Raw genomic sequence first — 15,512 nt, 5'->3', positions numbered from 1 at the left:
ATGTTTAATGTGGGTAGTATGGCCTGTCACTCACGGATGAGTGGGACAATGGCAATGCTGCTGGCATATACTAAAAAAATATAACACTATTGTGTAGTCTGGTATGCCATTCCATTTAAATTTTTACGCTTTAATAATAAAATTAAAAAATCAGTTAATAAGATTAGTATGTTAATATGAAACTAATAACGAGGGGTCTATGTACTAAGCCTGAGATATAAAGTGGACGGAGAGGAGGTTTTAAATACTTGTCTACCTGGTACATACCTTCCAATACGACCCTCTCCAGGAGCAGTGGTGTAGCAGCTAGGTGCCACGGTGCCCGAAGCAGGGGCATGTTTCACGCTCCCCTCCTACCCCAATTTGTGGGTCCCCCCCTTTAGTCCGTGAATAGATGCTGTGCACATGCGCACAACGTCTTTTCTTGCAGGCAGAGGGACTGGGGGCTTGCCCCCACGGCGGCGGAAAATGGGGGCATGGCCTCGCGGCAGCGGCGCGATTATAGGCCATGCCCCCTTTCCGATAGGCCACGCCTCCGGCGTGCACCCTGTGCCTCCCCGGCATCTGCAAGAGTTGGGAGGTATGAAATGTATGATTGCCAAAACACCTTTCTTATTAATAAACCTGTTCAACACAGGTGCTGGCAATCATACATTAAGAGGAAAGTCCAGAAGTAGAGTAGTTTGTCCCTCCTGGCATGGGTCATGTTGGGAGATATGCGTAATGCCAATTACACATAGGGTTACCACCCGTCTGGGATTACTCCGGATAGTAAGGTAATTTAGACTGGCATCCGTAGTCCGGACGGGTGGCTTCCCCGGACTATACATAGTCCGGGAATGAGACCCCCATCTGCCCGCCCCGGCCGCCAGGCTCCCTCCGCTTGTTTATGAGGTGCGCTGTGCAGCGGCGCCGGGCGGGTGGTCATGATGATTTTTTCAAGGAGGCTGGGGATGCAGGAGGGGGGCGGCACCGTGGTGTAGAGTCATGATGAGTGACTGTCAGTCACTCCGTCCCAGCGCTCGCTGGGAGGAGGGAGGCTGACTCGGGAGTCGGACTGACACACAGACAGTGTGTGTGTGTCACTGACTCCACCTCTTCCAGGCTCCTCCTCCGTTATTTCGCGCGCTCAGCCTCTGACCAAGGCATGCCAAGCTCAGTCAGCGGCTCGGCACCCCTCCACCGTCCACGTCAGTGGCCTCCTCCACCCAGCCTCCTCCACCACCTTGCCGGCTCATCGCCACTGCTTCATTGGACTGCTGGTCAGCTCACAGGGCCACCTACACTACCTCCTCTCCCCAGCAGCAGCAGGAACAACAACGGTGAGTTTTATTGCTGCTGGAAAATTCACTGGGGGCAAATGTGTTTCTGGCACTGGGGCATATGTGTTGCTGGGACTGTGGGGGCATACCTGGCACTATTGGGGGCATATGTATATCTGCCACTATTGGGGGCATACCTAGGGTTACCACCCGTCCGGGATTACTCCGGACAGTCACAGTCCGGTAATTTAGCCTGGAGTCCAGACGGGTGGCTTCCCCGGACTATACATAGTCCGGGAATGAGTCCCCCATCTGCCCGCCTCGGCTGCCTGGCTCCCTCCGCTTGTTTATGAGGTGGCAGTGGTGTCTGTGTTGTCCCTGTCTTCGAAAAAAATTGAGTCCTGGCATAACAAGTAATAAGCATAATGTGTAATGGGCATCATGGTGTGTGGCATAACATGTACAGTAATGGCCATTATGGCATGTGGTATACTATGGCATTTTGTACACTATGTAATCGGTGTGTGACGTGTAATCGGCATTATGTTGAAAATTTTTGCAGCGCGCCTACAGCACACACTGTCTATTTTATTCCTCCTTTACAAAAAACTTTTTCAGTCCTAGCATATTGTGTAATGGGCATTGTGGTCGGGCGTAACATGTAATGGGCATCACGCTGTGTGGCATAACGTGTAATGGGCATTATGGCATGTGGTATTCTATGGCATTTTGTACACTATGTAATGGGTGTGTGATGTGTAATCGTCATTATGTTTAAATTTTTGGTACTTTTGATGTAATATCTGGACGCCCGATTATTTGATTGTATGCCTTAACATAAGGCATACAATCAGATGCGATGCAACGCGATTTTGCGGTAAAATCGTATCGATCGCATCGCGCCCAAATCGCATGCGATGCAATGGACGCGATTTTCCATAGGATTCAATGTTAAAATGGTCCTGTTCATTTCCCCACTATCCAAGTGGGCTCGCTGCGCTCGCCACGCTTCGGGTTGGCGTCTATCGTGGGGCGACGACGGGGACATTTATAATGTGAAATGGGTCATATTGACCCATTTCACATTTTTTTACATTTTTACACCATTTCAATGTTAAAAATTTTTTTAACATTGAATCCTATGTAAAAATCGGGTGCATCGCGTCGCATCGCGTCGGGACCAATGTTAATGGTCCCGACCGACGCGATGCCCCCGATATTTTACCGTTCCCGACAAGATTTCAATGTTAAAAAATTTTTTAACATTGAAGTCAATGCAAATATCGGGGGCATCGCGTCGGTCGCGTCGGGACCAATGTTAATGGTCCCGACCGACGCGATGCCCCCGATTTTTGTTTCCTAGCCGGCAAAATGGACCTGATTTCAAAAGAAATCGGGTCCATCGGGGTAATCGTGTCCCTTAATTAAGGGACACGATTACTTAAGATTGTGGCCGTGCTAGGAAACAAGTACCAAACTTTTTTAGTCCTAGCATTTTATGTAATGGGCATTGCGGTGTATGGCGTAACATGTAATGGGCATCACGCTGTGTGGCATAACGTGTAATGGGCATTATGGCATGTGGTATACTATGGCATTTTGTACACTATGTAATGGGTGTGTGACGTGTAATCGGCATTATGTATAAATTTTTGGCGCGCGCCTACGCCGCGCACTGTCTGTATTGTTCTTCCTTACCAAAAAACTTTTTCAATCCTGGCATATCGTGTACTGGGCATTGCGGTGTATGTGGTAACATGTAATGGGCATCACGGTGTGGGGCATAACGTGTAATGGGTATTACTGTGTATGATGTAACATGTTACTGGCATTATGGTATGCAAAATCAAGAATGAAAAAAAAAATCAACATAAGGCGGGTCAAAGGGCGGAGCTGGGGCGGGATAGTGGGTGTGTCAAGGGGCGGGCCACTGTCCGGGAAGCTCTCAACAAAAAGGTGTTAACCCTAATTACACATAAGGCCATATATGATGCCCATTACATACTATATAACAAACCGTAATGCCCATTACACATTTGACACATAAGATCCCGGGCCAAAAGAACCTTAGCTGGAGTGTTTTCTGCTCCCCCAGATGGCCACCCCACAAATGCATATGTGCAGCTTTAAATACCAACTGCTCCAGGTTTCGGGGAACTAAGAGCTAGGTACTTATGTAGTACCCGGGCGCCCACTAAGCAATTAGCTTAGTGGGCTATTCTGCGTAAGGAAATCGCATCGAATGACCCGTTTTAGTGCCATACGATGCGTTCGATGCGATCTCACTAAGTAAGTAATTTATTCACTGCTCTTTTGCCCCGGGCTTATCGCATCGCATGCCATTGTACCTCATGTGATTGCATGCGATTTTATAGGGTGTGATGGCATTAACTGTACTACAATTTTTAGCCAACCTTCCCACTATCCACGAGGGGCGGCAGAATGCGTCCTCCTGACCTTTTCATACCCCCACTATCCACGTCGGCGTGGAGTTGATTTTATATTGTGTGGTGAGTACAGCGAGCCACCGAGCCCGAAGCGTGGCGAGACCCGCGAGAGGACGCGGATTACTTTACATGTTTTCCGCATACGCTCGCCACACTATATTAAATCAACTCCACGCCGACGTGGATAGTGGGGGTATGAAAAGGTCGGGAGGACGCGTTGCGCTCGCCACGCTTCATGGTGGTGTGGATAGTGGGCTTTTTTTTTCTTGCAGCACTGACAGCTCTCACCCGCGTCCCCTTCCCGCCACCTCATTGTCCGCCGCCCCCCCCCCCCCTGCTCCCTCCACTTGCAGCTCGCCGGGAGTTGCAAAACTTGGCACATCAAGTGCCCAATCGTGTGTCCCCCTCCCGAGGAGCTACCGGGCAAATCAGGGGGCCTTAAGTCCTCTAGTGTCAGTATACCCAGGGATAACATATCTTCTACACAGTATTAATCTGCACAAGTCCTGTGCGGTTTCCCATCTTCCTTCCTAGCTAATGTTTACAAAACACGCAGGGGAAGACGTATGAAGCAGTGATAAGGGAAGAGAAGTGATAAAGTACCTGGAACTTTATTACCGGCCAATCAGCTTCTGACTGTTAAGTTACAGGCCTGGTTTAAAAAAGGACAGTGAGGAGATGATTGGCCGGTGATAAAGTACCAGGTACTTTATCACTTCTCTTCCCCTATCACTGCTTCATACATCTACCCCTCAGATTGAAGTGAATTATCTCAGTGCACAGTATTACAGGTAGCGGAGAGAGGACAGATGACAGATTATTGTCAGGTTTATGCTACTGTTCTTTGTTTTCAGTCATCTGAGGGTAGATTATTGTAGCAAAGTCACTCATTCATTTAGCTACAGGAAATCTGGTCTCCACTTAAAAATAAATGTAAACATGTATCTTGGTTCTTATCTTCACATTATTCATTTACATTGAGAACAGGAAATGTTTATGTGCATGTCTTTATTTGCAGTGGTTGTAAAGGGAATAGATTAGTGTTAATATGTAGAAATGTAACTAAAGGCCCTAGGGTTACCACCTAGTCCCTTTAATTCCGGACACATATTAATTACACAGGTTCTGTGGCTGGCTGACTTCAAGACTCCACTTCACCTGATTTTAAACTGCCACAGAACCTGTGTAATTAACATGTGTCCGGAATTAAAGGGACTAGGTGGTAACCCTAAAAGGCCCCCATACATTAGTCCGACTTGCCCTAAGGACAAGTCGGACCTGATTTTACCCTGCAGCTCCCCGGGAGGGGGACACACGATTAGGCACTTGATGTGCCAAGGTTTGCATATAATAAATCGCATGGATTTATCATATGCGGTCCCCGGGGAGCTGCAGGAGGAGGGAGCCGTGTGGGGGGGTCATCAGCGGGCGGGGGATGCCGGCTAATAGAGAGCCGAGCAGGGGGAGGCTGCATAGGGAGCCGGGCAGGAGGAGGGTGACAGCGGGAGCAGCGCGCTGGGCAGGGTGGATGACGCTGGCTGCCGGGCAGCGGCGGGAGCCGGGAGGAACACAGATAACTTAAAAAAAAATAAAAAAAGCCCATACAGAATGACTAGCAAGCCATTGATTGGCTGAGACCTCTCTCAGCCAATCACTGATTGGCTGAGAGTGGTCTCAGCCAATAAATGGCTTGCTAGTCATCTGTATGGGCTTTTTTTTTTTTAAGTTATCTGTGTTCCTCCCGGCTCCCGCCGCTGCCCGGCAGCCAGCGTCATCCACCCTGCCCAGCGCGCTGCTCCCGCTGTCACCCTCCGAAGAGGCTTTCGTCAACCTCGACCATCATGCCAGGACCACCAATTTGCCTATGGGGCTGGGACAGTAAATCCATAGCACATGCCTCCCTCATCAAACTGTTGTACTGCACGGTGGTTTTGATGGACATGTGCAGTTCCCTTTCGCAATACAGCACACTGGTCATCTCCTCTGCCCACGAGTATATGAACCTGACAAGGGTCATGAAGGGTAACCGGGAACCAGTGGGCCGCTTGAAGACTGACCTTTTTCTGGCAGGCCTTTTCTGTGTGTACGGGCAGCAACTGGTGTCGCTGAAAAAACACCACAGCCTCCTCAGAATTAGGCAAGGTGAACATGGTGAGTTGTTCACCTATCACGACTGTCACCTCTGTCACGTTCTGAGCACTGAAGCAGCCATCACTGTCAGCTAATCACCTCAGAATGATTCTGACAGTGACCGGGAACACTGACTGACTACGCTATTTCCGTAGCTTAAGCTTATTCTGAAAGCATAGCTACGGTAACTGACAAACATCCATCCATATTCCATCCATATAAACTACTGAGATCGCATTGCATCGCACGGCACTAAAATGGGACATGCAATGTGATTTCCTTGCGCAAGCATACGTATGTTAATTGGGCGTCCGGGTACTACATAAGTACCAAGAGCTGATCTACCCTTTCCCCTTGTAAAGTAGCAATACGATATAGCAAATAATTTTTTCAAAACAAAATATGGTACACCCTCTGATGGGGTGGTTCAGGACTGACACCATCTCCCCCAGATGCCAAACTTTGGTAGTCTCTGGCCCCTGAATTGCTTCAGTAGACGACAGTTTGTTGGTATCATGCCAGGTAACCAGCTCCTGCAGTAATGGAAAGACATGGCCTAAGATCAGTGGCTAAGGTGGTCTGCGGGTCACTGCCACTACCTTCAATGACCGACTGTCACGGACCCACCGGTCGCCTGCTCCGATACGTCAATCTGAGCAGCGCCGGCCGTGACTGGGGTTCACTCAGGACACTCGGGTCCTTTCCTTGAGGTACACTGCCACCAGCCAAAACCTGATTTTAGCGCCCGAAACTGCGCAAGGGGCGGCTTGGCTCGCCCCTGACCACACAATACAAGATAACAATGGTAACGTTTTCCAGCCTTTCTCTTATGAGGCTAATGAGTCTTAAGAACACAGAACCAGGACTGAGAATATGTATTATTTATTCCTAGAAATACTACAGAGCTTTAGACAAAAATAGTTACAAGATTTTACAGTGATTTTAAAAGTACACACGAGTTTTAAATGCAATTTCAAAAATAAAAAGGGAAAAAAGACAGAACCGTATCTTACAATCCTGAAGTGGGGGGGTCCTCCACAAGAAATCTCTCGTCGCCTACAGCCTGTTTCGCTAGACCCCCAGGTAGTGACACTGACTATCCCAAGGTACAGAGGTTTTATCTGCAGCCTCCCTCATCCCTCCCACCCTTGGGATTTTTAACCATTCCCTTGCTGAGCCTAGTGAAGGTCCCTAGATATAGGATCGTTCCCATAAAGAATTTCTCCCTGCTTTGAAGTAGATTTTCTACATTCCTCAAGTGATAAGAGGTAATTTCGTGTGCAGGGCCAGAGCACCTTTTGGCCGGTTGGCTGGACACTATTGCTCTCCCCCCCAATCTGGTTTATGAGGGGTCTCAGATCTTATCTTACATCCTAACTCCAGAGGAGTCCACAGATGGCTACACTCCCTGGGTCACCAATAGTCCACACACATAATACATGACATGTTCTGATCTCCCACATAATAATCACAGACGGCATGATTTTACCAAACATACCAGACATACATTAATTGAACAGATAATCATAACAGGAGGCATACGTTAATTTGATCGATCACCTGATCTGATCGTTACACCTCCCCCTTTTAAAATGGCGCACAGAGGCGGTGACCCACGTCACCGTCTCATCAGTGCGCTATTAACTACATCACCTGGACAGGTAGCAGTGGTCTCTGTGCTGAGACAGACTGCCACTGATTCTGCGGGATCTGTACTAACACTTCACTATACTTGACGTCTGTCATGGCACCACCTGACGCCATAGCCGTGGCTAGGGTGGGCAATGGGCATAGTCCCTGTCCCTCTCGCAGGAGATGGCAAACTAAAAGCACACAGGTGTCCTCGAACCCATAGTCTGTGAGCACAGTGATATAGTGGGAGCTGTGTCCATCCCGGCTGATATTGACACTGCCCACCACAGCTGTGCGTCGGACTCCTGGGCACGGATTCTCCCCTGCAGCTGGCAGTTTGGCCCTACTCACTGAGATCAGTACCAGACCATTCCTCCACACCCCAAACGGCCATCCCCCTGGGACTCGTAACTCGGCACGTTTAACTATACCACAGGTGTGGGGCATTCTCCCAGCACTATATACAGACTTAAACATGTCTTCCCAGCACCTCTCCTGAGCTGACTGACCCCCCCTCCCCTTCACTGGGGGGAAGGTCCACTCACTCAACACCTCACACCTCATCCTTTTGTGAGGAGATTCGCCCTCTGTGTCTGTGTGTGTGAATTGTGAAGGGGGGCACGTTTCTGCAAGGGGGAATACCAGCAGGTCCTTGTCCCCTGTCTTGGGAACATCCCAGCTCAGCTTTCCTGAGGTTAATATAGCTGAGTTTACCTGTGCTTCGCGGGCCCTCCCACCCTTCTGGTTACACACAGCAGCTTCCCTACTAGCCACTGGCTCTATTCCTGACACAACCCTCTCACTGTACCCAGGGGTATCTTTCCCACTTCCCAGGTATGGGGCAGCCTGTGCAGGGTCGATTCTCAGTTCTGCGTGGAAAGCCAAGCTTTCCATGGCAGTCCAGGACACCTTCCTGAGCCTGACCTTCCCTCCCAGACCCGCAGGTTCTGTGCCTGGGGTGGTGCCACTGAGGTTCTCAGGAGAGGCATCCGTTATCCAGTGATGCTGGAAAAATGCACTCTCTGGAGGGTTCTCAGTGTCTGGAGGTAACCCCTGCTGTGTTCCTGTATCTGTTCTTGTGTGGCTACAGTAAGGAGGGGGGTTTGGGGGGAAAGCTGCAGTAAGGGACACTCTCTCCCTATCTGACAGGTCTACAGTGCACGCAGGACCCACCGGGTCACTTATTATACCTGGTACCACATTTCCCACAGTAGCGCAAGACATCACATTATCAACAGTAACATCAATATCATAACCTGGGGAGACATCCTGCAATACCTGCAAATTAGCCTGTGCATCTTCCACAACACATGGGGCCCATCCTGCTGGCTTACAATTGCACCGTGGCAAACCCGCTATATCTGGATCCCATTGTCTCTGAGCAGGAATGACGTTATCTGAGCATGTTGTCACCAGTAACTTATTGGCAGGTACATGCTCTGCCTGCAACCAACTCAGATCGGTCCCATTGGTGCAGTTAGCGTCCCATGGCACCATGTCACAACCAGACATCACTGGAAGAACAGGGTTAACTTCTAGCACAGCAACCCTAATGACATCACCAGCAGCACTCCTACCACTGGTGAGTGAGGGTGTCTCATTCCCAACTAGATTAGGGCATTCATTTAACCCCACAAACTGGCAAGGATTACCCACTATACCTGTCTCTAACTCACCCTCCACCTCTACCGAAGGTACGGCACTATCACAGATCATCCCAGGGGCTTCACACAAAATAACAACATTGCAATGTTCAGCATGGTTACATACTACCTGAGATGCATCATATGGTTCAGAAGGGTTAGCGACAGATATGTGTGGAGTTAATAAAAGTCCCACATCAGTAGTCCCACACATACTTGTGTGCATACAGTCAGAAAGTCCCATTCCTATTTCCGACATAGTCTCTCCCCTGCATACTTTCACTATGCAGCCAGCCGCTTCCGGCAACAAATCTGGAGCAACGGGTGGGAACATGCTGCTCACATCTTCCAGCAGTTTAAACTGGACCTTGTGATGTGAGGTCTCTGGAACAGGTTCCACACCGATTGTAGCAGGCCCGGGTACCATGTCCATGAGGGAAACCCCGGTAGGCTGTGTCGTTGGATCCATAGCTGGTGATAGAAGCTGTTCCAGGCGATTCCTTTCAGCCTCTGCCCAGCGGCACTGCTCTTTCCACCATGGAGTATCGAGCTTTTTACAATCATAAGCATATTGCTGCGCTATTTCAAAACAGTCCGTCAGGTCTCTCAGCAGTAACCAAGGAGTCGCATCGGGACCCCAGGTTAGGAACTCACCGCGATACATGCCGAAAACATTGCGCTCATCATTTCGTGCACGGGTGAGCCGCTTGATCATCTCCCAGCGGGAATTGTTGGGGCAGGAGATACCTTGCAGCTGACATTCTGTAGTGAGTTCTTCTGGGCTCATAAGCCTAAACGGATAATCATCACCATATGGGTCAGAATACTCACTGGGCTCTTCTGGTGCTGTAGGGGATTGGTACTCTGCAGTCTCCCTGACTGCCACACATCCTACAGTCTCCCTGGTGCTAGCAGAGATGTCACCTCTCTGAGCATCGGCTGTAGTGTCCAGGGCCAGCTCATTACTCACAACCAAGCTGACACTCGCTTGGCTTCCTCTGTCTGCTTCCAAGACAGGGAACTGTGCATGACGCGGTCCGGTGAAATTCGCGTCAGCGGTCATTTGGGACCTCTGTCCCTTGTTAGGCTCCCCATGATTGATAACAGAGTCCACACCATGATCCAACACATTATTTACTTCCGCAGACAGTAAAAGTTCAGTACGAAGCCCATCTCCTGCTAACTCAGTAGCCACGGCAGATAAAGTCTCACGTAAAGGTTCGCCATCATGATGCCCTGTATCATCCTCCACTGGTTCACCAACAGCGATCAGCCCCCTGAGCCTCACCAGTTCCAACTGGTACTCACGCTCAGCCTGACGCTCCGCAGCCTCTCGTACGGCTTTGCGCTCCTCAGCCTCTAGCTCGGCTCTGCGCTGCTCAGCCTCTAGCTCGGCTCTGCGCTGCTCAGCCTCTAGCTGCATTAGCTGCACGGCCATTGTGGGGTCCAGGTCCTTCATTTGCCTGACAGCAGTTTGAAGGTAACTCTGCAGTGTAGACTCACTGTTGCCAGCAGATGCATCTGACCCTGGCAGGGCATCACTTGTGTTGTCTTGTGCCAACTGAGCCCTTGGAGTAGGAGTGTCCCTGGACTGGCTTCCTCCAGCAGCTAGAACCCGATCGGCTTCCATGAGTGCCTTTATCATCAGTTCTTTACTCAGGCCAGACCAAGGGATGTCTCTCCGTACACATATAGTCGCCAGATCATCACGTCTCATCATCCGGTAATCAGACATCCTGAGTCTCACACTTGCCAAATAAAATGATAGTAAAGAAAACAAGAGAAGGGAGGGGAACAGAAATTGCACTCACTGTGTGACTTTTAAAACTATAGTAAAGCTCTGAGTTCTGATTCTGGTGATGTGGGTATTTCTCACAAAATTCTACCCACACTCACTTAAGTTCTTAAAGAGAAAAATGAATTCTCCATCCCACCGCTGCCACCAAATGTCACGGACCCACCGGTCGCCTGCTCCGATACGTCAATCTGAGCAGCGCCGGCCGTGACTGGGGTTCACTCAGGACACTCGGGTCCTTTCCTTGAGGTACACTGCCACCAGCCAAAACCTGATTTTAGCGCCCGAAACTGCGCAAGGGGCGGCTTGGCTCGCCCCTGACCACACAATACAAGATAACAATGGTAACGTTTTCCAGCCTTTCTCTTATGAGGCTAATGAGTCTTAAGAACACAGAACCAGGACTGAGAATATGTATTATTTATTCCTAGAAATACTACAGAGCTTTAGACAAAAATAGTTACAAGATTTTACAGTGATTTTAAAAGTACACACGAGTTTTAAATGCAATTTCAAAAATAAAAAGGGAAAAAAGACAGAACCGTATCTTACAATCCTGAAGTGGGGGGGTCCTCCACAAGAAATCTCTCGTCGCCTACAGCCTGTTTCGCTAGACCCCCAGGTAGTGACACTGACTATCCCAAGGTACAGAGGTTTTATCTGCAGCCTCCCTCATCCCTCCCACCCTTGGGATTTTTAACCATTCCCTTGCTGAGCCTAGTGAAGGTCCCTAGATATAGGATCGTTCCCATAAAGAATTTCTCCCTGCTTTGAAGTAGATTTTCTACATTCCTCAAGTGATAAGAGGTAATTTCGTGTGCAGGGCCAGAGCACCTTTTGGCCGGTTGGCTGGACACTATTGCTCTCCCCCCCAATCTGGTTTATGAGGGGTCTCAGATCTTATCTTACATCCTAACTCCAGAGGAGTCCACAGATGGCTACACTCCCTGGGTCACCAATAGTCCACACACATAATACATGACATGTTCTGATCTCCCACATAATAATCACAGACGGCATGATTTTACCAAACATACCAGACATACATTAATTGAACAGATAATCATAACAGGAGGCATACGTTAATTTGATCGATCACCTGATCTGATCGTTACACCGACCATAAATGGTCAATGGTAAGTAGACATGTGGGCACTCCTTCACATAACCATGGATGCACAAAACCCTGACAGGAGGCAAGACCTTGCTACCGGAACAGGGAGGACACCCACAGCCACCACGCTGACCAACGGCAGAGCCATTTTTCCTGCACTGCAATCCATTGGCTCAGTCCCACCGCACATGACCAGGCTTGCCACACTCAAAGAACACCAAGGGAGGCGGAGCCATTGGTTTAACCACTGGGACCCAAGTTATGGGCTTAGGTATTTGCACATATCCTGACCTGGCTTTATTCAGCTTTCCCCGCATCAGGTGCTGCTCAATCACCACTGCCTCAAATGTCAGGGGTCAGCCTGAAGGGCCCACTGCTGCACCCGCATAGACTGGTCCAGTGCGATTATCTCCACAATCCTCACTGCAGAATTTTTATCCAGCTGCAACCAGGTCCAGCCACCAGTGATGGAATTTCTGCCTTTGCTGGGCCACTTCACGCCAATCCTGTCCAGTATAGCCTTTTTAAGGCCAGAATAGGAGTGTGCCTCTGCCACAGGCATATCCACATATGCTCGCCGTGCCTCCCCTGTTAAATAGGGAGCAATCCTATCAGACCATTCCTCCAGAGGCCAGCCCAACTGTGTGGCCATGCTTTCAAATTTACAAATGAATGCCTCTCTATCGTCAGCTGGGGTGAGCTTGAGTAGCCTTTCACGCTCTCGCTCACATTTTTTAACACCTTTAGCTCATCATGCAACAGTTGCTGCATTAGGGGCAACAAGCCCAGATTCATCTGAATCTGTGTTTGATGTTGAGCAGCCAGATCGTGTTGCCCTGCATGCATCATCTGAATATGGGTTTGTTGCCCAGCTGCAAGTTCAGGAACCTTTTTTAGTAATTCCTTCATATTGCCCTGTGATTCCCCTTAAAGGGCAAACCTAGGAGGTTTACTATAATGTGCCAGACTGTTCAAACAGACCAAGCCGACACCCGCCTGCTTTTGCTGGCTATTCAACACACAACAGCAAACAGTCTCCCTATAATGCGATGGCCCTTTAAGGCTGCCACTTGCACCGAATAAGCAGAGAGAAACGAAAAAACTTTAAACACCGGTATGCTTACCAACAGTTCCTGCTGTACACAGTGTACTTATTCCCATTCTCCACCAATTGTGACAAGTATCACAAACACAGGGACTCAGAGGAGCAACAGAACAAGAGGACATGCACTGAAACTAGAGGGAGGAAGATTCAGGGGAAATTTGAGGAAGAATTACTTCACAGAAAGAGTAGTAGATAAGTGGAATAGCCTCCCATCAGAGGTGGTAGAGGCCAATACAGTAGAACAATTTAAACATGCTTGGGATAGGCATATTGATATCCTTACAAAAAAATAAATATCAAATATGGTTTGAGGTAACATGTTTAAAAAAGGGGCAGACTAGATGGGCCAAGTGGTTCTTAATTCCATGTTTCTATAAGACTTTGTTGTTTATTTTTAACAGCAGGTCACCGCATGGCAGGGTAAATCCATATGCAGTCGGTATTATAGGCAGTAGCATACAGGCACTCTCAGCATAGAAGATTCTTGAAAGGCTTCAATGGTCACTTTGATAAAACACCCCAGACCTATCATTTGGGCAGCTATTCCACCATCAAGAGCAAGGTGACTCTGCCCTGGAAACCCTTATATCAGGAAACCCCAGGTGCTGCTGATTACACCCCTGTGATTCTGCTAATGCTTCCAAAACCTGGTCTGGATCCTCCACATTACTTTCATGTGGGAGGATGTTGTGCCTGCCACACAAGTTATAATTTACCATTTATGAGAAACTTTATTAAACCTCCAAGCTTCCACTATAAAAGACTTTTCTGGTTTTGCTTGTGTGTAATATTTACTTATTTGAAACTAATATTCATACCCAAATGTCATAAGTTGATGAAGCAGGAAAGCACTTCTGTGTATAAAGGGTGTCATTGAGAAGAGAATAGTTGACTGGATCAAAAATTGCAGAGAGAGCGTTAGCAGTGAGAAGTCAGACTTGTATAGAAACTACTCTAGTAGTTTCAAAGCAAAGATAAGAGAAATGAAGCAATAACTGATGAAAGGTAGGATTGAGAGATGATGTTTCAAGATGGCATTAAAGAGAGCATGTTTAAAGATTGAACACTATGCGCGGTATTCAATGTTGGGTGCTATTTCCAACAGGGAAAATAGCGCCTGCCTCCTATTCAATGCTGCCATTTCCGACAGCATTGTATGCGGATTTAGACAAAACTGTTACGATTAACCCCTGGAGCTCTAAGCAAAAATCAACAGGACAAACTGATGCAGGGAAATGCTGGGTGTTTAATAATGAATATGAGTTACACAGAAACAATGCAGTAAACAAGTGGGACAGACTTTAGTCTCACAAAACATCAATGCAGTTAACAGACTGGAGTGCAAAACATAATGTGAAGTGGCGGGAGTGCAGTACTTTAGCAGAGGTGCAGGAACTTGGCAGACGTGCAGGACCTTGGCAGAGAAGCAGGAATGTGGCAGAGGTGCAAGACAATGGCTGGAAATACTCCATCCAACACCCAGGACAGACAGACAACGATCAGCTCTGAGTGCTGGTATCAGAGGGAATAAATAGGCAGCTCACAGGTGTCCAATAAAAGCTGATTCTCTCTTACACCAAGCACCTGATTCCTCAGAGTCTAGAGACAGGGTAAAGCTGTGTACACACGGGGGAGATATATTTGCTAAGCAATATATTGCTGAGCAATATATTGCTAAGTGTCTCCTTTTCATCACCGACCAGAGATGGTCACTGATGAGAAGGAACCTCTGCCGTCGGTGCCGCAGAGGTAATCAGCAAGCTCCTGCGACCAGCGATTAGAACGAAGCTGAAAATGGGAGCGCGCACCCGGCGATTTATCGCCGGGGAACACTCCCATCACTGGCAATATGGTCGCCAGCGACCATATTCCCAGCGATTTCAGCCCCTATCGCCCCGTGTGTACACAGCTTAACAAGTCCAACAGGTGCCTGATGACCCTTAGTGGTGAGATACAAGATAACAGACAGGCCTAACAAAAACAGATTTGACTTTTAAACAAGTCGGATCTGTTTTGTCAGAAACAGCTGTGGATTGTTAAATCCAAGGCCGTTTTAACCAACATGTCCACTTTTCACCACTCGACCTGTGGAACATTGAATTTGGACTGTTGAGCAGAGCGAAAACGGGCAAGGATTCCACTACCAAGTGGTAAAGTCGAGAAATAAATGAGGTATTAATTTTATTAGCCAATAAACAGTACTTATTACATTATTAAGTGCTGAAATATTACCATGTACTGTACTTTAAGGGAATAATGGAACACATGGCTTTAGAAAAAAAGAGAACATGAAAATGCATAACTAGGAGGTAGTAGAATAACAACTGTTTCGGAAAATGTGTGTGGCTATTAACCCCTTCCCGACATTTGACGTACATTTACGT

This window comes from Crinia signifera, chromosome 3 (assembly GCF_055691185.1).
Source record: "Crinia signifera chromosome 3, ASM5569118v1, whole genome shotgun sequence".
In the NCBI taxonomy this organism is placed as follows: Eukaryota; Metazoa; Chordata; class Amphibia; order Anura; family Myobatrachidae; genus Crinia; species Crinia signifera.
The sequence above is the reverse complement of the archived record's forward strand: the minus strand, read 5'-3'. Positions refer to the sequence as shown.